Source organism: Mixophyes fleayi, chromosome 3 (genome assembly GCF_038048845.1).
Source record: "Mixophyes fleayi isolate aMixFle1 chromosome 3, aMixFle1.hap1, whole genome shotgun sequence".
Taxonomy (NCBI): domain Eukaryota; kingdom Metazoa; phylum Chordata; class Amphibia; order Anura; family Limnodynastidae; genus Mixophyes; species Mixophyes fleayi.
In genome coordinates, this window is record NC_134404.1 from 336,137,282 (window position 1) to 336,159,910 (window position 22,629).

At 44.2% G+C, this 22,629-nt stretch overlaps 1 long non-coding RNA gene across 1 annotated transcript in view; it reads left to right on the plus strand.

Annotated features, from left to right (window-relative positions):
- The first annotated feature begins 5,992 nt into the window (after positions 1 to 5,992).
- The window catches only part of LOC142144958 (uncharacterized), a 66,007-nt gene continuing 49,370 nt past the window's right edge, over positions 5,993 to 22,629 (plus strand). Inside the window, exon 1 of the long non-coding RNA XR_012689803.1 lies at positions 5,993 to 6,027. This is a non-coding gene — a long non-coding RNA (uncharacterized LOC142144958). The remainder of the gene's footprint in view (positions 6,028 to 22,629) is intronic.

A 22,629-nucleotide genomic window follows, 5' to 3' on the forward strand; every position in this document is an offset into this window, starting at 1 on the left:
AATGTTGTATTTAGCTACCAATAAATACTTAAAACCAATTATAACAATTTCCATGGACCAATCTTAAAATAAAACAGCTCTCACCTGGAGATCACATTAGCACATGTACAGGAGACAGTGACACATTGCAAAACCCTGGCACTCCTCCAGCTCAGCCTCAAGCATCAGAGGAAGCATGAGAATGACACACTGTGATTGGTAATACCATTATATCTATGTAGTATGGCCACTATTGGCAGCTATGGAAATAGATTGTCACCATGAACGCAACATAGACACATTTCAAATGACTTCTCAAAGTTTACTGCAAATGAATATACTTCCATTGGACTTAATTATAATTTTGCAAAGCTAAAAGTATTGTACAAAAAACATAACCTGAAAATATAGCATCTTGGATCTCTCAGCTGAAATAGGAAAAAAAATTGTTAATGAACCCAAATTTACAAATAAATAAATATGTTCCTTATCATTTCAGAATGTAGTTAAAGAATTTTAAAGCATCATGGTTTTTTTTTTTTTTTAGTTTTCCAGTGTCCTGTAAGTATTTTATCATATTTGGGATATCAATCCCTTTAAAGGAAGGATTTGTTGCAACAAATTTCAATGACCTCTGACGCCTCCATATGTTTGATGCTGTTGAAGAAAATCTGTGTGGCGTCACTTTTCCCAACTGCTCCTGGTTCTTGGGTGGAGCCGTCTTTGCACAAGTTGGCTGCACAAGGTGACAAAGAAGAAACTGTTTTATCTAGACTCTGTAGACTAGGACTGTCCCATTGTTGATCAGTCTTTATGTGCTGAAGCCAGATGACAGGTAGAGAGGGATCCTTGCACATTTGCTAGCTCTTCCCGAAACTTCATCAGCGCTTTAGTAAAGTTCTGAGTGATGTGTTTAATAAATTCTGCACCCTCATCATTTTCTATCTCAAATTCTCTCAAGTAATCAAAAAAGCAATCATTGTTTTGAAATAGCAAACATTTGGTATTTCTCCATCTATCATCCATCACAGTGTCCTGTCTTTCAAGATGCTCCGTAGACATTTTCAAATCTGTTTCTTGGGAAGAGGAACGTTCTCTGCTTAGATCAGTGCGTCTGGATTCTACAGTGTCCTTTTCCTTCCTGGGGAGATCAGTTTTGCTTGAGCAATACTTCACCACTTTGGCAGGCGTTGGGCCCTCATTGTTAATTTTCAGTTCTTGTATTTTTTTCCTCCCATGCTTAAGTTGAATATCTAATGCAGATGAATACAATAATATATTCCATGGACCCTTATGTGCAGACTGATTTAAGTAATATACTGTTTCAGGATGATGCTTGCGCAGATATTTTTGCATATGCTGTGTCCCAGCTATATGGCTGACTATATTGTGCTTGACAACTTCTGTACCACAGAGCTCACACCTGTACTTGCCCAGCTGGATTTCCACAATGTACTCCAAGCCAAGCATGGGCTCATTCTCCACATATGTATCCAGGAAGTGCTGTAAGCTGTCTGCGTGTAGCAACTCCGCAGGGTAAGAACGTGTCAGGGTTGATTTGTGTTTATTCCCCATTACGTGACCGTAGAGGCTGGAGGCTGACAGACAGGTAATATTACAATATGTACATCCATATATCCGAGGCTCTTTCTTCTCTTCCATCGCTGGGTGCTGTTTATTTATCTTGGCCGTCACAACCACGGGCTCACCCTTCATATATGTATCTAAAAATTGCTGTATGTTGTCCACGGATGTCACCCCCGCAGGGACAGCCCGTGTCACGGCCAATTTGTGGTTATTCCGCCCCATGTGCCTGTAGAGGTTGGAGATTGACGAACAGGTAACATTACAATATTTACATTCATATCTCCCAGGCTCTCTCCTCTCTTCCATAACTGACCGGCAGCGGCTAAATCCCCTTCAGTGTAGGTACCTGGCCCGTCAATATGACGTCACAGGGTCATGTGATCGCAGCGGTCACATGGTACACAGTGTTAGGCGGCTGCTGAAAGTCTATGGTACTCGGTGCAGGATCTCCATCATTTCTTTCAGTTCCTGGCTGCATTCGTGTAGAAAAAGGTAAGTAGAAGGGGAGCTAGTGTGTGTGAGTGTGTGGTGGTTATAGCGCTGGCACAGGGGGCATGTGTGATGGTTACAGCGCTGGCACAGGGAGGGCATGTGTGATGGTTACAGCGCTGGCACAGGGGGCATGTGTGATGGTTACAGCGCTGGCACAGGGGGCATGTGTGATGGTTGTAGTGCTGGCACAGGGGGCATGTGTGATGGTTACAGCGCTGGCACAGGGGGCATGTGTGATGGTTGTAGTGCTGGCACAGAGGGGCATGTGTGATGGTTACAGCGCTGGCACAGGGGGCATGTGTGATGGTTGTAGCGCTGGCACAGAGGGGCATGTGTGATGGTTATAGCGCTGGCACAGGGAGGGCATGTGTGTGGTTGTAGCGCTGGCACAGGGGGCATGTGTGATGGTTGTAGCGCTGGCACAGGGGGGGCATGTGTGATGGTTGTAGCGCTGGCACAGAGGGGCATGTGTGATGGTTATAGCGCTGGCACAGGGGGCATGTGTGATGGTTGTAGCGCTGGCACAGAGGGGCATGTGTGATGGTTATAGCGCTGGCACAGGGAGGGCATGTGTGATGGTTGTAGCGCTGGCACAGGGAGGGCATGTGTGATGGTTGTAGCGCTGGCACAGGGAGGGCATGTGTGTGGTTGTAGCGCTGGCACAGGGGGCATGTGTGATGGTTGTAGCGCTGGCACAGGGGGGGCATGTGTGATGGTTGTAGCGCTGGCACAGAGGGGCATGTGTGATTGTTATAGCGCTGGCACAGGGAGGGCATGTGTGTGGTTGTAGCGCTGGCACAGGGGGGGCATGTGTGATGGTTATAGCGCTGGCACAGGGAGGGCATGTGTGATGGTTGTAGCGCTGGCACAGGGGGCATGTGTGATGGTTGTAGCGCTGGCACAGGGGGCATGTGTGATGGTTATAGCGCTGGCACAGGGAGGGCATGTGTGATGGTTGTAGCGCTGGCACAGGGGGCATGTGTGATGGTTGTAGCGCTGACACAGGGGGGCATGTGTGATGGTTGTAGCGCTGGCACAGGGGGGCATGTGTGATGGTTGTAGCGCTGGCACAGGGGGCATGTGTGATGGTTATAGCGCTGGCACAGGGAGGGCATGTGTGTGGTTGTAGCGCTGGCACAGGGAGGGCATGTGTGTGGTTGTAGCGCTGGCACAGGGGGGCATGTGTGATGGTTGTAGCGCTGGCACAGGGGGGCATGTGTGATGGTTGTAGCGCTGGCACAGGGGGGGCATGTGTGATGGTTGTAGCGCTGGCACAGGGGGGCATGTGTGATTGTTATAGCGCTGGCACAGGGAGGGCATGTGTGTGGTTGTAGCGCTGGCACAGGGGGGGCATGTGTGATAGTTATAGCGCTGGCACAGGGAGGGCATGTGTGATGGTTGTAGCGCTGGCACAGGGGGCATGTGTGATGGTTGTAGCGCTGGCACAGGGGGCATGTGTGATGGTTGTAGCGCTGGCACAGGGGGGGCATGTGTGATGGTTATAGCGCTGGCACAGGGGGCATGTGTGATGGTTATAGCGCTGGCACAGGGGGCATGTGTGATGGTTGTAGCGCTGGGAAAGGGGGGCATGTGTGATGGTTGTAGCGCTGGCACAGGGAGGGCATGTGTGATGGTTGTAGCGCTGGCACAGGGAGGGCATGTGTGATGGTTGTAGCGCTGGCACAGGGGGCATGTGTGATGGTTGTAGCGCTGGCACAGGGGGGCATGTGTGATGGTTGTAGCGCTGGCACAGGGGGGCATGTGTGATGGTTGTAGCGCTGGCACAGAGGGGCATGTGTGGTTGTAGTGCTGGCACAGGGGGGCATGTGTGATGGTGGTAGCGCTGGCACAGGGGGGCATGTGTGATGGTTATAGCGCTGGCACAGGGGGGGCATGTGTGATGGTTATAGCGCTGGCACAGAGGGGGCATGTGTGATGGTTATAGCACTGGCACAGGGGGGGCATGTGTGATTGTTATAGCGCTGGCACAGGGGGGCATGTGTGATGGTTATAGCGCTGGCACAGGGGGGGCATGTGTGATGGAAGCTGCAGGGCACAGAGGGGGTGGCATGTGTCAGTAAAGCATGTGGGCGGAAGGGGCATGTGAGGGAGAAGCCTCTTCCCCACACAGCCCCTCCTCAACCAACAATACCCTGACAACACTCACCATCTTTTATCTGCTATTCCCCATGACAGGTGCTCATTCTCTTATCCCTCACAGGCCCCCTGCCCACAATCGTGTCTCACTGCTGGCCACCAGCTTTTCCCTCACATGCCCCGCTGCCTCAATCCTGACACCTTTCTTACTTCAGAATGAAACGAGGCACCTTTTATTTGAAAGAGGGAGTAGAGCCTTACCAGCAAGTGAGATAATAATACTGAGACCGTTATTGCCACAGATGTTGTGGTTTTGTTTTTTAAAGATTACTGCATCTAGTTACATTTTACTCAGATGATATTTTCATTACAGGCCATGAGTATAATTGCTTTTGTCACAACACTGTACATAAAAGACTTTTCTCAATTATCTCACAAAAATAACAATACATCCAGTTTTCTACACACTTTTTTAGGTGGCATACTTCAGCTTTCTCACTTATCCATAACTTTTAAATTTGGCTATTTTTCAGGCATTCATTGCGGGACACCAGAAACCATTGGAGGATACTGTAGGGACCAAGCGAAAGGGCAATATAAGACATTCTGAAAGTTCACTGACACTACTCCTGCTGTATACCACTCTTCTGTTAGGCCTTTAGTTTAGAATTTTATTACTGGGGTGGTCTCCAAAGCCTGTGACTTTAGTGTCACAGCGCGGATGATTGTCTAACGCTCTGAGCGTAAGAATGGAGGTAGCGAGGTGGTGTTTACTCTAATGTCCCCACTCACAATGCTGGATTCCTCCACAGGACCCGGCCAAAGTCGGTACAGGGGTTCGCAGGCAGTGATTGCAGGAATGGCAGTCACTGCTTTACAGTGCTCTGTAGGACGGCAGGACTGTGAGTGTTAACCTTTTCCACCAGTGCTGGAAGATAGGTTTAGCAAGTTGATGTGGGCCACAGGAATGGCTACCTCTTAGTTGGAGCAGGATTCATGTTTCCCTAAGGGGTCTGGGTCAGGTGGGGGATACTGGGTATATGTAAGCCCCTACTAGGCACTGGACTGGTGGAGGGTACGTCCTTTTGAACAGCTACCAATGCATTTCTGGGGAGGTGCTTCTTTCCTTTCCCTGCACTGTCTCTCCGGTGGTCTGTCACTCCACGTGTGCAGTCACCAGAACAGCAGCCATCTTGGATCACCAGCACTCATTTTCTCTGTTCCTCTTAAGGTTTTTGACCTTTTTCTTCCACTGGAAGATTTTTTGGGTGAGATTTGTAACTTGCTGGACCAGAAGTTCCAGATTTCCCTGTAGGTTACAGTTATGTATACTGCTTCCCTCTGAGGATATTGGTAAATGGGAAACACCTCCTAAGGTTGACGCACCTGTAGCGCGGTTGTCCAAGACAACTACCATCCCAATTCCTAATGCAGCTTAAGGATGGTGCGAACCATAATGTTGAGGGCAACCTTAAATAATTTTTGGGACAGCAGGAGCCTCCTTAAGGCCCTCTTTGGCCTCTGCTTGGGTGACCAAGGTTGTGAAAGGTTGGTCCGAGCAGCTTACTGAGGGCTTCTTAGCTGGCAATCCGTGATCTGAATTGCTCCTGTTGGTGGAGCAGATTTAGAGAGCTACGGCGTATCTGGGAGAGGTGGTCCTGGACAATGGATTGATTGGGGGATGGATATCTGCCTCTGTCAATTTGGACTCTCTGGCTTTAGTCCTTGGAAGCTGATATGGAGTCCAAGAAGACTCTTGAGTCACTTCCGTTTTCTGTGGGTGTCCTGTTTGAGCCGTAGCTAGAAAATATTATTAGTTAGGCAACATGAGGAAAAAGTGCTTTCCTTCCTGCTAATGTACCAAAAGCTAAGGTGCCCAGGTTTCTCTCCTGTTTTTCCCTCTTCTCTGCTAGGTGCCCAGTCGCCAAGTCTGCTGATTAGAAATTGGCATGATGGTGTTCTGCCCACCCATGATCGCTAATGTTTGAGCCGGTCTACTCCTCTTCAGGGTTAAACATAAATTGAAGGCCTATGGAGAGAGTGGTATAGAGGGGGTAGAGCTAAGGTGAACTTCTAGGATGTCTTAAAATGTCCGCATGTCTGGTCCTTACACTATACCCCAATGTTTCCCAGTGTCTCCCAGGGGACTATATATATAAAAATCCTATTATTTCTTCTGTGTTTTATTTCCCTGATTACTCTTTCAGAAATAAAACATTTTTTTCTTATGCTACAAAGCAATTTTTGTTGCTTACTATCCAGACTGCTGTAATGATATCTTGGTCTCCTACAATCCATTCAAATAGTCGCTGCAGAAATAACCTTTATACTCCCCATCATTAATTACTGTTGTCCTACTGAAATCATCTTGTCACTACAAAAGTATTTAGTGCTGTCCTATCCATTTCCACTTGTTATATCTATTATCACAATCGCTCTACATACCAACCTTCTGCTGACGCTTTTTTTATTTGCTTGTCCCAGGTTACCTCCGCTCTCAGGACTATGACCCTTCTTGAATGCTGCCCCTGGAAATGTTCAACAGAATATCTGTCTGTCAAGTATCGTCTCTAACTGCAGGGTCCTGCTGAAAACTCATCTGTTTAAGGAAGAGTTCAAATAGTGCTTGTGACTTCTCCTAGAGGGTAAAAGGACACGTTCTGGAGCGCACTGTTATGGGATTTCTTTTTTTAAAGTGTCCGTTTATCAAGCGATATTAACGAAGGAGAAAGCAAGAAACCTAATAGAGACAGTTTATTATTTTATTTCAACTCTCGAACTTCTTGTTATTATCCCACCTGATAATACCTGATGACATTAACGTGAAGAGTGATAGTTATGTTGTAGCTTGTTATGAGGACCAGCAAGTGGAATATATTACCTGATACTGTAAATGGACGTTATCAGACATTTGTGTGTGCTGTTACATATTACAGACAGCTGAACTTTGTAATATACTCTATATTTGAAATAGAATATTTTGTAAGGAATACATAATGTGATGTAAACAAAACCTACGGAAAGCAGCTTTTTTGTATATTTAAAAGGTAAAGGTTGTAATAAACTAGTTATTTCTTTCACCATTAAAATTACTACATCTTTATTGTTGTTTTGCCTGCTATACTTTCTCAAAAACATCTCAATTTTTAGTATATAAAGTCTGTACTTTATCTGTAATTGCTATGCCGACCAAGACTGCCCCCCAGCAATGGAGGACCCAGGAGGGGTGATCCAGGCAGCTGACCGGTCGAGCACAGTCATGTGGGCATATTTATTAAACTGCGGCTTTGAAAGAGTGGAGATGTTGCCTATAGTGAATGTGAATGTACCAGGTACCTATACTGAAGGGGATTTAGACACATCTCTGTGAGCTGGCTAATTCCCCTTCCAATTTATGACCCAGTTAGCAGGGGGCCAAAAAGGTACCTTCAGTGAAGGGGATTTAGCTGGCTCACACTGAGTGTGCTATTTCCCATGCAGTGTATGTACCAGGTACCTACGGTGAAGGGGATTTAGTTGGCTCACACTGAGTGTGCTATTTCCCATGCAGTGTATGTACAAGGTACCTACGCTGAAGGGGATTTAGCTGGCTCACACTGAGTGTGCTATTTCCCATGCAGTGTATGTACCAGGTACCTACGCTGAAGGGGATTTAGCTTGCTCACACTGAGCTGGCTAAATCCCCTTCCAATTCATGACCCAGTTAGCAGGGGGCCAAAAAGGTACCTTCAGTGAAGGGGATTTAGCTGGCTCACACTGGGTGTGCTGTTTCCCTTACAGTGTATGCAGATCCGTAACCAGGCAGGTGCGGGCGGTGCCGTCGCCCAGGACGCAGTCCCAAGGGGGCACAGTGGCCGCCCGCACCTGCCTCTGTGAGGAGACTGAAAAAAAAATAACAAACCTCAGAAACAGACTGCCGGCCGCCCGGCGCATCCAAAATGGCGGCTGGCACCTGACTCCACCCCCTTCTGAACTCTGCCCCTCAGCGTCTGATGTCATGACGTTGCTAGGCAGCAGAGAGGAGCCAGGCAGCAACGGCTGGACAGGATGAAAGACAAAAAAGGTAAGCTTCAAAAGAGGGCAAGGGGGATGTGTGTTGCTATTATGGATGGAGGGAGGGGAGGGGGGTATGTGAGCTGCTATTATGGAAGGGGGGCATGTGAGCTGCTATTATGGAGGGAGGGGTGGAATGTGAGCTGCTATTATGGAGGGAGGAGAGGGGGGGATGGTATCTGTATTGCAGTCACAAGAATGCTCTCTGTATGGTATAGTGGTCATAGGAATGCTCTCTGTATGGTATGTTGGTCATAGGAATGCTCTATGTATGGTATGGTGGTCATAGGAATGCTCTTTGTATGGTATGGTGGTCATAGGAATGCTCTCTGTATGGTATGGTGGTCATAGGAATGCTCTCTGTATGGTATGGTGGTCATAGGAATGCTCTCTGTATGGTATGGCGGTCATAGGAATGCTCTCTGTATTGTATGGCGGTCATAGGAATGCTCTCTGTATTGTATGGCGGTCATAGGAATGCTCTGTATTGTATGGCGGTCATAGGAATGCTCTCTGTATAGTATGGCGGTCATAGGAATGCTCTCTGTACAGTATTGCGGTCATAGGAATGCTCTCTGTACGGTATGGTGGTCATAGGAATACTCTCTGTACGGTATGGTGGTCATAGGAATGCTCTCTGTACGGTATGGTGGTCATAGGAATGCTCTCTGTATGGTATGGTGGTCATAGGAATGCTCTCTGTATTGTATGGTGGTCATAGGAATGCTCTGTATTGTGTGGCGGTCATAGGAATGCTCTCTGTATTGTATGGCGGTCATAGGAATGCTCTCTGTATAGTATGGCGGTCATAGGAATGCTCTCTGTACGGTATCGCGGTCATAGGAATGCTTTCTGTACGGTATGGTGGTCATAGGAATGCTCTCTGTACGGTATGGTGGTCATAGGAATGCTCTCTGTACGGTATGGTGGTCATAGGAATGCTCTCTGTACGGTATGGTGGTCATAAGAATGCTCTCTGTACGGTATGGTGGTCATAGGAATGCTCTCTGTATGGTATGGCGGACACTAGAATGCTCTTCATATTGTGTGTGTGTGTGTGTATATATATATACTATTTTTTCCTCCTGATGAAGTCTGAACATCTAACCAGACGAAACGCGTTGAGTATCTAAGGACCTTTCCATCATCTGTTTGGATATCGTGGTACTAGTGTGGTGGGAGCGCTGCAGAGATTTATATATGAGCTGATTGATATCTATGCATACATCTCTGATTACATCCCAGATGAGTACCTAAAGATACCAATATATGTTTGTTACCTTGTGTTTTTATGTAAGTGTGATACTTACTATTTTATTAGTAAAATCTGAGTTTTTACAATATTACACTATATGAGTTTTTTTATATTGCTCCTATGATGCTGAAGTTACAGTCCTAACAGAATTGTACATTTGGATGAGTGACGTTACTGGCAACAGCTGCACAGATTTGGAGTTTTCCATTGAACTGATTCATACATCTCCTGGTTCTTTTATCTGGTACGCAGTTTTATGTTTATTGGTGATTACATTGGTGGCATTGAACACAGTGTGCTGTCACTTTTGTATATATCTATTCACCCTTTTGGTTTCATTAGCCCTACCGGAGAGAAGTTATTATCCTTGAGTACATCTCTGACTCCTCCACTTTACTCTCTCTTACTACATTAATATATTGTGGTAATACACCATGTGGCGCCGTGTTTCCTTTATTCCTTTATATATATATATATATATATATATATATATATATATATATATATATATATATATATTAATAATCATTCATTTAGTGTGATAAGGGGGCACAATGTGATAAAGGAGAAACTGTGATGGAGGGCACATTGTGATGAAAGGGCAGTGTGATACAGATGGTACCGTTACAATTCTGTTTAAATTCGTTTTAGTGCGTTTTATTTCAATAACCAATTTATTTTTTATACAGCTAGCATGCGATAGCCGCATTTAAAGTACTTTGATTCTATAGAGGCTTCTTACATAAAGATCCTTACAAAGCCAGAATGGGGAGGGAGGGGGTTTCAGTGCGGTCTAGAACTTGTAAAGCGCTAGCCACGCCCCCACAGTAGGTTGACCACGCCCACTCAACGATTGTCACTCCCACTTAGATGGGGGGGCGTCGGTGCCATGTCTCGCCCAGGGCACTAAAATGTCTAGTTACGGCACTGAGTGTATGTACCAGGTACCTACGGTGAATGAGATTTAGTCGCAACCTGGATGCTTAGTTCTCAGGAAATGGAAGAATTATGGGTAGTGGCTAAATCCCCTTCAGCTCAGGTACCTTCAGACGTCACTGTGACATCACCAGGTCATGTGGCTGCAGCGGTCACATGACACACAGTGCAGACCGGCTGTTAGAAATCTTACTGTACCTGTCCTGTGGAGAAAAAGGTAAGAAGAAGGGTTGATGTGATGGGGGAGTATGCATGTGTGCTTAAAGCATGTGTACAGAGGGGGCCTGTGTGATTAAATCTTGGACCCCTACAATTCATTCAACTAGCTGCTGCAGAAATAACCTCTATACTCTCCATCATTAATTACTGTTCTCCTACTGTGTAGCAAAAAAAATTTTTTTATTATTATTATTGTAATACCATGTTAGCCAGAAAAATCTATGTAATGTTAAATACTTTTGTGTCAAAAAAGACCAAAGTGTTATAGGAGTGATACCTTTATTGGCTAACCAACAACAAAATTATTATATTTGCTAGCTTTCAGAGCAGAGGCTGCTTCATCAGGCAAGTTTACAAATGAATGACATCCTTGTTCTCCTTGTGAAATGACATTGTCTTCCCTTTTAATTAGCTTTCCTCTACAAAAGTATTTAGTGCTGTCCAATCCATTTCCACTTGTAATATCTATTATCACAATCTCTGTACATACCAACCCTCTGAAATAAAGACCCGATACCCACTAGAGCAGGGGTTGGCAACCTTTTTCCATCGGAGTGTCGGCTAAAATCTAGTCGTGTGTGTGTATATTATAATATACACACACACATACATACAGAGCTGCCTAGAGAAATTCATGACCCCAGTACAGCAACTCCATGGGTCCTCCCTTATAGTTATGTTGTTCTGCCACATTTTTTTACCATGCAAGTGGTCATACAATTCGGGGTGTGGAAGTACATCATTGGGGGCATATCTCGAAGGTGAAAAGCAACAGGCCACCCTCTTACAGAAAAATGCATTACTCACACATGCCCCCTTGCTCAGCAGCTTTGCTCACATATGTCCCCTCTGCCCACATGCTTTAATCACACTCCCCCCCCCCCCCCCTCTGCCCAGCACCTTTAGTGACACATGCCCCTCTCCATCGCCTTTCGTCACAAATGCCCCCTCTCCATCACACCTTCTTCTTGCCTTATTCTCCACTGCACAGCATGGGAAGATATCCAGCAGCCCGTCGAGTACCATGTGACCACTGCAGTCACATGACCTGGCGTCTGAAGGTACCTGAGCTGAAGGGAATTTAGCCACTACCGATCCCCCTGCACTCAATAAAAAAAATATTAAAAAAGTACTTTTAAAATATTTTTATTTTTTTCAAAATTAGGTCTCCAGAGGGGACTCGGGCCACCAAGCAGGCCCAGGCAATTTGTAGCCGCCCCCTCCCCTCTCGGCAGCTATATATATATATAAAAAAAATTCTCATTTTATGGGGCTGATATCATATTAACAGTAAGGGACCAGCAAAAAAAAAAAATGTTATGCCGCACAGTAGTGGCCCAGTTCACATCATACCTCATAATTGTGCCCCCAATTCATACTTTGCCACAGTTGCCTGCAGAAACACATAGTATTTCACAGTTGCCCCCAGAAATTCATAGTATTTCACAGTTGCCCACAGAAATGCATAGTATGCCACAGTTGCCACCAGAAATACATAGTATGCCACAGTTGCTCCCAGAAATATATAATATTTCACAGTTGCCCGCATAAATACATAGTATGCCACAGTTGCCCCCAGAAACACATAATATGCCACAGTTGCCCCCAGAAACACTCCTAGTGATCACGCTACTCTCACCTATCTCAGCCATTTTCTCATACTTGCGCTGAGCCTCTAGTACACTAACAGCATGGGCAATGGCTGAAATCACAGTGGGTTCATCTTCATTTTCAGATACACTTGATTGAAACTGGTTTAAAACAGGATACAACTTAGCAATTTTTCTATTTTCAGTTTTAACAACGGCTGTACTTACCCCTCCCGCCACATAAGGTGGCGGGGGCGCGCTTGCGCTGAGTTCGCCACGCTTCGCAACGGGTACATCCGCCTTGCGCGCGCTTTTCATCACGCCTACTTCCGGTTTGCATTCGCTGCTCTGCACATATAATAACTATCAAGACGATTGTTTAACCACGTGGCAAATCTACCGGAAGTTCGCGTACGCACAGCAGGAAGTACACATACGCTAAGCAATGCAATACAGTTAAAACGCACAATGACAGTAAAAAGAAACAGTTTTCTCTTTTGTCCCTAGGTTCTAGTTAGCGTGCCCTAGATAATGCAAAACGGACATTCGGTTTCGCAACATAGAGTAAAATTCAGGTTTTGAACACCATGCGTTCTTACCCGTTTATGACGCGTCTCCACCCTTTGTTGAGGAACCGAAATCCGTTGGTCTTGCGTATCATCGGCAACGAAACCTCCAAAGCTCACGAGCCCCCAAATTGTTAAGTGCGTATTGTCGCTAACCAATAACGATTGTCGAACCTCGATTTATGTTTCCAAAGCACAAAGATTTATTCGCAATAAGTAGAATAAATATGCTCAAGCGAAGTAATAGAAAATACAGCCGTTACTTATCGCAGGCGCTCTGGATCCAGTGCAGTCATTCAATCCTGAAGTCTGGGGACAAGATGTCTGCTCTCTGGATCACAAGCTGCTGCTTATATACACAATCACATACAGTAATACAATGAAGATGGAATAGCTTGCATCTATTGGTCCAGGTCTCAGGAAGGTCCAAGGGGTCGTCATCATTGGCCAGTTCATACAAAGGAATCCAAAGGAGGGGGTCATCTCAGCAGGGGGTATGCTCTGCTCTTCCCGCCAAGATTCCTTAGTCTTAAGTAGTTCATAATTCCCTATCCTTCATAACTTGTGTATGCACTCTGCGATTCCCTCGCAGAGTGAACCAAACAGTAGGATATGTAACAAGGTTCAGTATGATACCACTCATGATGTTATTCCTTCAACCCATTCCGTGTATTTCACTAATATGCATGTAACTCTGATATAACATATAAATACTACTATATTTCGACATAACTGACTATGTGTTGTAACTACCATTAATGTGTACTATTTTATAATGTTGCGTGTCTGTGCGAATGTATGGTAAAAGACCGATTACTGTTGCTGCCACGTGTAGTGGATGAGCACGCCCTTTCACGCCGTAGCGTGCCCTTGTACGCCGTAGCATACGTACGCATCTTTTCAGACAAAGACAACCAAGTTTGCTAGACTTTAATTGAAATGACTTTCTCCAATTTACTGACTTCGACACATAATATGCCACAGTTGCCCCCAGAAATACATAGTATGCCACAGTTGCCCCCAGAAACACATAATATGCCACAGTTGACCCCAGAAACACATAATATGCCACAGTTGACCCCAGAAACACATAATATGCCACAGTTGACCCCAGAAACACATATTATGCCACAGTTGCCCCCAGAAATACATAGTATGCCACAGTTGCCCCCAGAAACACATAATATGCCAGTTGCCCCCAGAAACACATAGTATGCCACAGTTGACCCCAGAAACACATAATATGCCACACTTGCCCCCAGAAACACATAATATGCCACACTTGCCCCCAGAAACACAGTCACATAGTATGCCAAAGTTGCCCCCAGAAACACATAATATGCCAGTTGCCCCCAGAAACATAGTATGCCACAGTTGACCCCAGAAACACATAATATGCCACAGTTGCCCCCAGATACACAGTCACATAGTATGCCAAAGTTGCCCCCAGAAACACATATTATGCCACAGTTGCCCCCAGAAACTCATAGTATGCCACAGTTGCCCCCAGAAACACATATTATGCCACAGTTGCCCCCAGAAACTCATAGTATGCCACAGTTGCCCCCATAAATACATAATATGCCAGTTGCCCCATAAATATATAGTATGCCACAGTTGCCCTCATAAACACATAATATGCCAGTTGCCCCATAAATATATAGTATGCCACAGTTGCCCCCAGAAACACATAATATGCCACAGTTGCCCCCAGAAACACATAATATGCCACAGTTGCCTCCAGAAACACATAATATGCCACAGTTGCCCCCAGAAACACATAGTATGCCACAGTTGCCCCCAATACATTTTATGCCACAGTAATGTCCCCAATATCTTTTATGCCACAGTAATGCCCCCAATGACTCTTATGGCCTCAGAATTGTATGCTCCTCATACAAACGCTACAATCCCTAGGTCTTGAAGGCACTGTCCTATCCTGGTTCTCATCCTACCTATCTAATCGCTCTTTCAGTGTTAATTTCTCTGGATCCACCTTTGCTCCGCTTCCTTTATCAGTTGGAGTTCCACAAGGCTCATTCCTAGGTCCTCTGCTATTCTCTATCTACACCACTTCTCTTGGAAAACTAATAAGCTCCTTTGGATTTCAGTATCATCTCTATGCGGATGATACACAAATTTATCTATCCTCTCCTGATCTTTCACCATCTGTGTTGTCTCGCGTTACTGACTGTCTTTCTGCCATTTCATCTTGGATGTCTTCTTGCCAACTCAAACTCAATCTTTCAAAAACTGAATTAATAATATTCCCACCCAAAAACAGAAGCTTCCTGCCTGACATTTCTATTTCTGTCGATAACATGACCATAAATCCCACCCCGCATAAATCCCACCTCGTTGCCTAGGTGTAATCCTTGATTCACAACTGTCGTTTATTCCCCACATCAACTCTATATCTAAATCATGTTACATACACCTAAAGAACATTTCCAGAATATGCACATATCTGACACAAGACACCGCAAAAACATTAAATCATGCACTCATCATCTCCCGCATCGACTATTGCAATTCCCTCCTTACTGGTCTTCCCAAAATCAGACTTGAACCCCTACAATCTATTTTGAACACAGCGGCTAGACTGATTTTCCTTACAAACCGTTATTCCTCTGCTGAGCCACTCTGTCAGTCTCTACATTGGCTGCCTGTATTTCAACGAATCCAATATAAAATTCTTCTACTAACATACAAGGCCATCAACAAAATTGCACTGACATACATTTCCTCACTTGTCTCGAAATAGCTCCCTACTCGACACCTCCGTTCTGCACAAGATCTACGTCTCTCCTCCACTCTCATCACATCCTCCCATTCTCGGTTACAGGATTTTTTCCGGGCTGCACCCACTTTGTGGAATTCCCTCCCTCGCACAGTAAGACTTTCCTCTAGTCTTGAAACCTTCAAGCATTCACTGAAAACCCACCTCTTCAGACAAGGTTATGATATTCCTCAACCATCATCTTAATTTCCCTAGATTACCCTATTACCATCCTCTACACTGCTAACGCAAGACAACAACCTTCTGACCAACATTGCAACACACATAGTCCACTCAGTACTTTTACATTTGCAGTCTGGCTGGTCCATTGTGCAATATGATGTAGCACATGCCCTTGTGTTTCTAACTCCCATTGTCCTATAGATTGTAAGCTTGTGAGCAGGGTTCTCTTACCTCTCTGTCTGTATGTATTACCCAGTATTGTCTTATTGTTTGTTCCCAATTGTAAAGTGCTACGGAATTTGCTGGTGCTATATAAATAAATGTTGATTATGATGATATATACTGCTGATAGAGAGAAGCCTGTCAGTCACACACAGTATATATACTGCTGATAGAGAGCAGCCTGTCAGTCACACACATATTACTGCTGATAGAGAGCAGCCTGTCAGTCACACACATATTACTGCTGATCAGTGCTTGTGAAGTAAAACTGCTCAGGAGTTTCTTCAACTGTCTACTGTCCAGTTCTGTGAATTGACTTCAAGGAACAGACCAATTTGTGAAGGGGGAGCAGTCCTATAGGAAAATAACATGCTCCACCTCAGTCTTTTTATATTATTATTTAAAAAGAAACAGACAGGCCATAAACAATCAGACCACAGAGATAATAGATTGTATAACCACGTTTGTTTTGACCTTGGCTAATGCCTCAAAACAGTATAGAAATTAATCTCTGAATAATAAAATTATGTCTCATAATCATTGACTGAACACTCATGTAAAATACTGTCTCCATTAACTTTAGATCCTTCTATAATAAAACTCTAAACTGTAGGTAGAGTATATATATATATATATATATATATATATATATATATATATATATAGACAGTGTTCTCTCTATTACCACAAGGAGCCTCAGTGACAAGTTATTACCCAGTGAGGTACTTACTGCTGAGGACAGGGTCACACTGAGCACAAACTGTCTATTTACCCCACAGATAATCTGACAGGTATAAGATTCTTCACAATAATTCTTGTTCTTATCAGACATTATATTTCTTTATTTTTTTTTAAGAAATACAGATTAGACTACTTTCACAGAGAAAAATACAGTAAAATAATTACTAGTTCTGACTCTGGCTAATACCCTCAAATCAGTAATATAAATATCTGTGTGTCAGGCCGTGGCCTCTTGAGGAGAACGAGAGCAGGGCACTAACCGGTATTGACGCTACTGAACTAACAGGTGCGGAGTCTAACGTACCCCTGGTATTCGCCAAGGAGGTTTGGACTTCGCTGCACAGGGTACGCAGGTCGCGGTCCTGCTAGCCAGTTGCCGGTGTAGTGTAGCGGGGTCAGACGGTCCCGGTCAAGCCAAATCGGGAATGCAAGGTACCAGGGAAAATCCAGAGAATGGTCAAACAAGCCGAGGTCGCAGAGCAGAATGGGTCACACAGAATGAAGAGTAGTCAAACGAGCCGGGTCACAACGAGGAGACAGGAATACAATGAACACTGCAGGAGTATGTAAACCAGTAACACCAGGTAAGGACCTGTTACTCTGGCACCCAAATGGCGCCAGAGACAGGTTTAAATAGCCAGGGACAGTACCTGATTGGAGGGCTTCCGGGGAGCGGCGTCTGGGGAGTAGTAGTGTCCGACGGAGGCAGGGCGCATGCGCCCGACGGCCAAGCAGGAAGCCGCAGCGGGAATGTTGCTAAGCAACAGATCGCTCGGCGGAAGTCGGGCGTCCGTTCCCGGCTGTCAGCGATCAGCGGGGACGGCGCCTGACACTGTGGTAATAATAATGTAAAAGTGGAAGATATTGTATAAAATCACCTAAGTGCAGATAGAGTCTAGTTATAACCCTATATGCCTTTTGTAAACACATATAAATACATAAACAAACATATATATATATATATATATATATATATATATATATATATGAAAAAAACTCTGCTGACTTATATCATAAACAACTAGGATACTTAGTGCAATTGTCAGTGAAGCAGCAGCAGATGGATTCTCCATTATTTCAGTCAGGAGTCCTCTGAGGTAAACTCTAGCTCAATTTTCCCGCCTTTGGAGTGTACCAATCAGCAGGGGGGTCTCCTTTACACTCCCAGCACTGGTGGGTTTTTTTTCATATATATCCCCTATGGGGTACTTACTTAGCTGACACAAGGAGGACTTATGAGGAGCAGCCAGCAGCAGTAGAACTCTCTGAGGTCCCTCTGAAGTCCGACTGCGATGACAGGAAAAGGTGCGAATATCTCCCGCTCCGGAGCGTACCACTGACAGGGGGAAAATCTCTCACTCAATCCCCGCAGTCTGATGGTTCAAACGCCCATAGGAAGCCTCTATCAGCCCAGGCTGCCGCACTGCGTTGCGCTCCTGTATCAGTGCCCATTCGGAATCCTTCCTAGGGCTCTATGAGATCCAAGTCCCCCCCTCCGCCTCAGCGGGGGACTTGGTATCTCCCAGTATGTGCGGTCCTCGGATGGAGTGCGGCGCTCTCTGCCTGTGGCAGCGCCGGACCCGTCGGGACAGTGCAGTGATAGTCGCTTAGCGCTGTCACTGCTCCTGATCAATAAACACAACACTGAGCTGTGCGGTTTTTCTGTTATAAATATTCTTCTTCTTTTTTAAAGGAAAACGGAGCATTGCTCCCTTTTGAAACCTGTAAGGGAAAAAAATGTTAACTACATCCATCCTCACCTACACTCATACCAATAATTTAATAAAAATAATAAAATCTAAACCTAAGCAGCAAGTACGGCTAAGCAGTACTAAACACAGGCCAACTCCTTGGGCACTTAAACAAAACTGGGGTCTGCGGGATTGCAGAGGGGAGGAGTCAGCAGCAAACTTAGTTGTTAACTATTTAAGTGCCAACTCCATGCGCCCTCATACAACCCCATGGTAGCGGTGTCCCCCAGAGTGAATGAAGTAGAAATCACATATTTAGCACATGAAGGGGCAGATAAAATTGAATATGAGCGGGGGGTGTTCCAAGGACACACAGCGTCCCCTCGTGTCAAACTGAATATGCCTCCAAAAGTTTAAACTTCAGTCAGGTACGAAGATGCAAAATTATTGCCAATATAGAACCGCCATCAGCTGTTAGCAGGAAATTTCTAATATTTGGTGGTCAAAAGGGTTTCTGCCTGCTGGAAAAGGAACATGATCTTGCCCAAATTTATCCCAGTATTTCAGTCAGGACCATATGCCCCATGCATTAATCTGGTGCATTTCTCTAGAGCAAGTCCACAAATCTGTCACTCACACTCTACTGGCTCCATCCTTACATGACAACCTGCAAACTGGCTATAAAGCATGATAGACAGAATTCTAATGTTTCCACCAAGCTCAGGTGGGGCTGCCATCCGGCGAGAGGAGAGCGCACAGAATTGGCTGCTTCCACCAATGGTTATGGCATTTTTAGTCAGTAGGGTGATTGGAAATTGTCCACACCTGCCATACAGACATAGGACCCTACACCAATCCAACATGACCTGACCCTTGCACATAATCATAATATAATTGTATTACCCCCTATTTACACACACACACACACAGCAGATTACAGCATTAAAACAGCACTTGACCATAGCCCAACTATGGAAAACTCCTCCCCCTCCCACTATCCAAAAATACTGTCGTCTAAATCCAGTTTCAATTTGTAATGGAGACGATACGAGTCCCCATAGCTTGATTGAATACCTTTGCCACCTTTAACAGTTTACATTGCAATCGTAGTGGATTGTCAGTGGGTATATTGTGCTAACTTTATTGTTGGACTCTGTGTTTTGAATATTTTGTATCGTCTGATCCCCACTATATATCCCCTCCCTGATACCCTATTTATTTTTTATTTTGTTCCCTTTCCCTTTTTGAATTCAAAACATTCTAATAAAAACAAATGATGTTGAAGAAAAACACCACTGGACATCATCATAACAATTGCATTGAATTTAAAATAACTATCTAATACAAGTTAACTCACACAATATACAGCATAAATGCAGATACTGTGAATTACATTTTGCATAGAGAACAGGATGTTGTGGACATTTTGTGGCGCCTTAAAAATAATCAAAGATAATGTTGTATTTAGCTACCAATAAATACTAAAAACCAATTATAACAATTTCCATGGACCAATCTTAAAATAAAACAGCTCTCACCTGGAGATCACATTAGCACATGTACAGGAGACAGTGACACATTGCAAAACCCTGGTACTCCTCCAGCTCAGCCTCAAGCATCAGAGGAAGCAGGAGAATGATCAGATGCCAGAGGGAAAATGATGAAGAGGGTGAGCAACAACTTGGTGTTCAAAGTGGCTCTGAAGCAGCTGTCTCCCTGTTTACTCAGATCTTTACTCTGTGCAGATATTGTGTGTGTTTTCCCTGCACAGGCTAAGCAGACAAGGGAAGCCAACAACAGGGGGTAAATGTATCAAGCTGAGAGTTTTCCGGCGGGTTTGAAAAACCAATCAGATTCAAGCTGTCATTTATTTAGTGCATTCTACAAAATGATAGCTATAATCTGATTGGAGATGTTGCCTATAGCAACCAATAAGATTATAGCTATAATTTTGTAGAATGCACTAAATAAATGACAGCTAGAATCTGATTGGTTGCTATAGGCAACATCTCCACTTTTCAAACCCGCTGGAAAACTCTCAGCTTGATACATTTACCCCCAGGTCTGTTGCTAGGAGCAAAAATCACTGTACTGCTAAAAGGAGCGCATTAGTGACTTCGACAAAATGGACCCTCAGCATCCCGGGGCAGTCAGGAACCAATCCTACAGCCTTACCAGATGGGCTCTCTATTTCGGGCCATGCTCTTGTGAATACAGTAAAACACCACCAGGGTCACACTATGATTGGTAACGCCAATATATCTATGTAGTATGGCCACTATTGGCAGCTATGGAAATAGATTGTCACCATAAACGCAACATAGACACATTTCAAATGACCTCTTAGACATATAATTTTAAAACTGTTGCATTTGCAAATTCACAGAATATATCTTTGCACTTTAAATATGACCTACAGTGCATTAGCAAATATAAAAACATCATATTTGTATATCTGCTATCAGGGATTATAGTTTTAGCTTCTGTGGACTGTGTGTGTTTAAATGCATGTGAAAATGGTGATCAGTAAATCAATATGACAAAAGCAGGAAAATAGCAATTTCTACTTTGATAAGCAGTGGACAGCAAAGTGGTTAGTACTGCTGTCCAACAGCACTGTGATGAGTTCAATTCTGACAAAGGCCCCACCTGTAGGGAGTCTGTATATTCTCCCCATAACAAAATGGACCCATAGGGGGTTGGGGGGGGTATGTGTGCATTTGGGAGCTTAGAATGTAAGCTACATATTTTCTGTACAGCTGTTGTAGAACTAGAAGTCCCAGCATAACCATTAGCTGTCGGATTAAAAATCAGTTGCATTATTATATTTTACAAAAGCACATGGTATTACAGGGAGTGGACTGTAAACATAAGAGCTGTTGTGGAACTATAAGTCCTAGCATAATAGGATAACCAGATGAGCAGGAAAAAAGCTGACATGTTGTATTACTTTACTTTAACAAATACACACGGTATGATGCAAAGTTTATTGTAAATGTATACATTTCCATTAGACTTAATTATAACTGTGCAAAGCTAAAAGTATTGTACAAAATTAATTGTTAATGAACACAAATTTATAAATAACTAAATATGTTCCTTATTATTTCAGAATTATAGTTAAAGATTTTTAAAGCATCATGTTTTTTTTAGTTTTCCGGTGTCCTGTAAGAATGTTATCATATTTGGGATATCAATCCCTTTAAAGTCAGGATTTGTAGCAGCAAATTTCTCGAAAACGCCAACGATCTCTGACGTCTCCATATTTTTGATGCTGTTGAAGACGATCTGTGCGGCATCACTGTTCCCAACAGCTCCTGGTTCTTGGGTGGAGCCATCTTTGCACAAGTTGGCTGCACATGGTGACAAAGAAGGAACTGGTTTGTCTAGACTCTGTGGACTGTTGCAATGTTGATCAGTCACCTCTTTATGTGCTGAAGCCAGATGACAGCTGAAGAGGAATTCTTGCACATTTGCTAGCTCTTCCTGATACTTCTTCAGCGCTTTAGTACAGTTCTGAGTAATGTCTTTAATAAATTCGGCATCCTCATCATTTTCTATGTCAAATTCTCTCAAGTAATCAAAAAAGAAATCATTGTTTTGAAATTGCAGACATTTGGCATTTCTCCATCTTTCATCCATCACGGTGTCCTGTCTTTCCAGATGCTCCGTAGACATGTTTGATTCTGTTTTTTGGGAAGAGGGACGGTCTCTGCTTAGATCAGTGGGACTGGATTCTACAGTGTCCTTTTCCTTGCTGGGGAGATCAGTTTTGCTTGAGCAATACTTCACCACTTTGGCGGGCGTTGGGCCCTCATTGTTAATTTTCATTTCTTGGATTTTTTCCCTCCCATGCTTAAGGTGAATATCTAATGCAGATGAATACAATAACAAATGAAATGTATCCTTATGTGCACATTGATTTAAGTAATATGCTGTTTCAGGATGATGCTTGCGCAGATACTTTTGCATATGCTGTGTCCCAGTTATATGGTTGACGACATTGTGCTTGACAACTGCTTTACAGAGTTCACACCTGTACTCGTCCACCTGGATTTTAAAAATGTACTCCAAGCCAAGCATGGGCTCATCCTTGATGTATGTATCCAGGAAGTGCTGTAAGCTGTCTACATGTGGCAACTCCGCAGGGTAAGAACGTGTCAGGGACGATTTGTGTGTATTCCCCATTACGTGACCGTAGAGGTTGGCGGCTAACGAAAAGGAAACATTACAATATTTA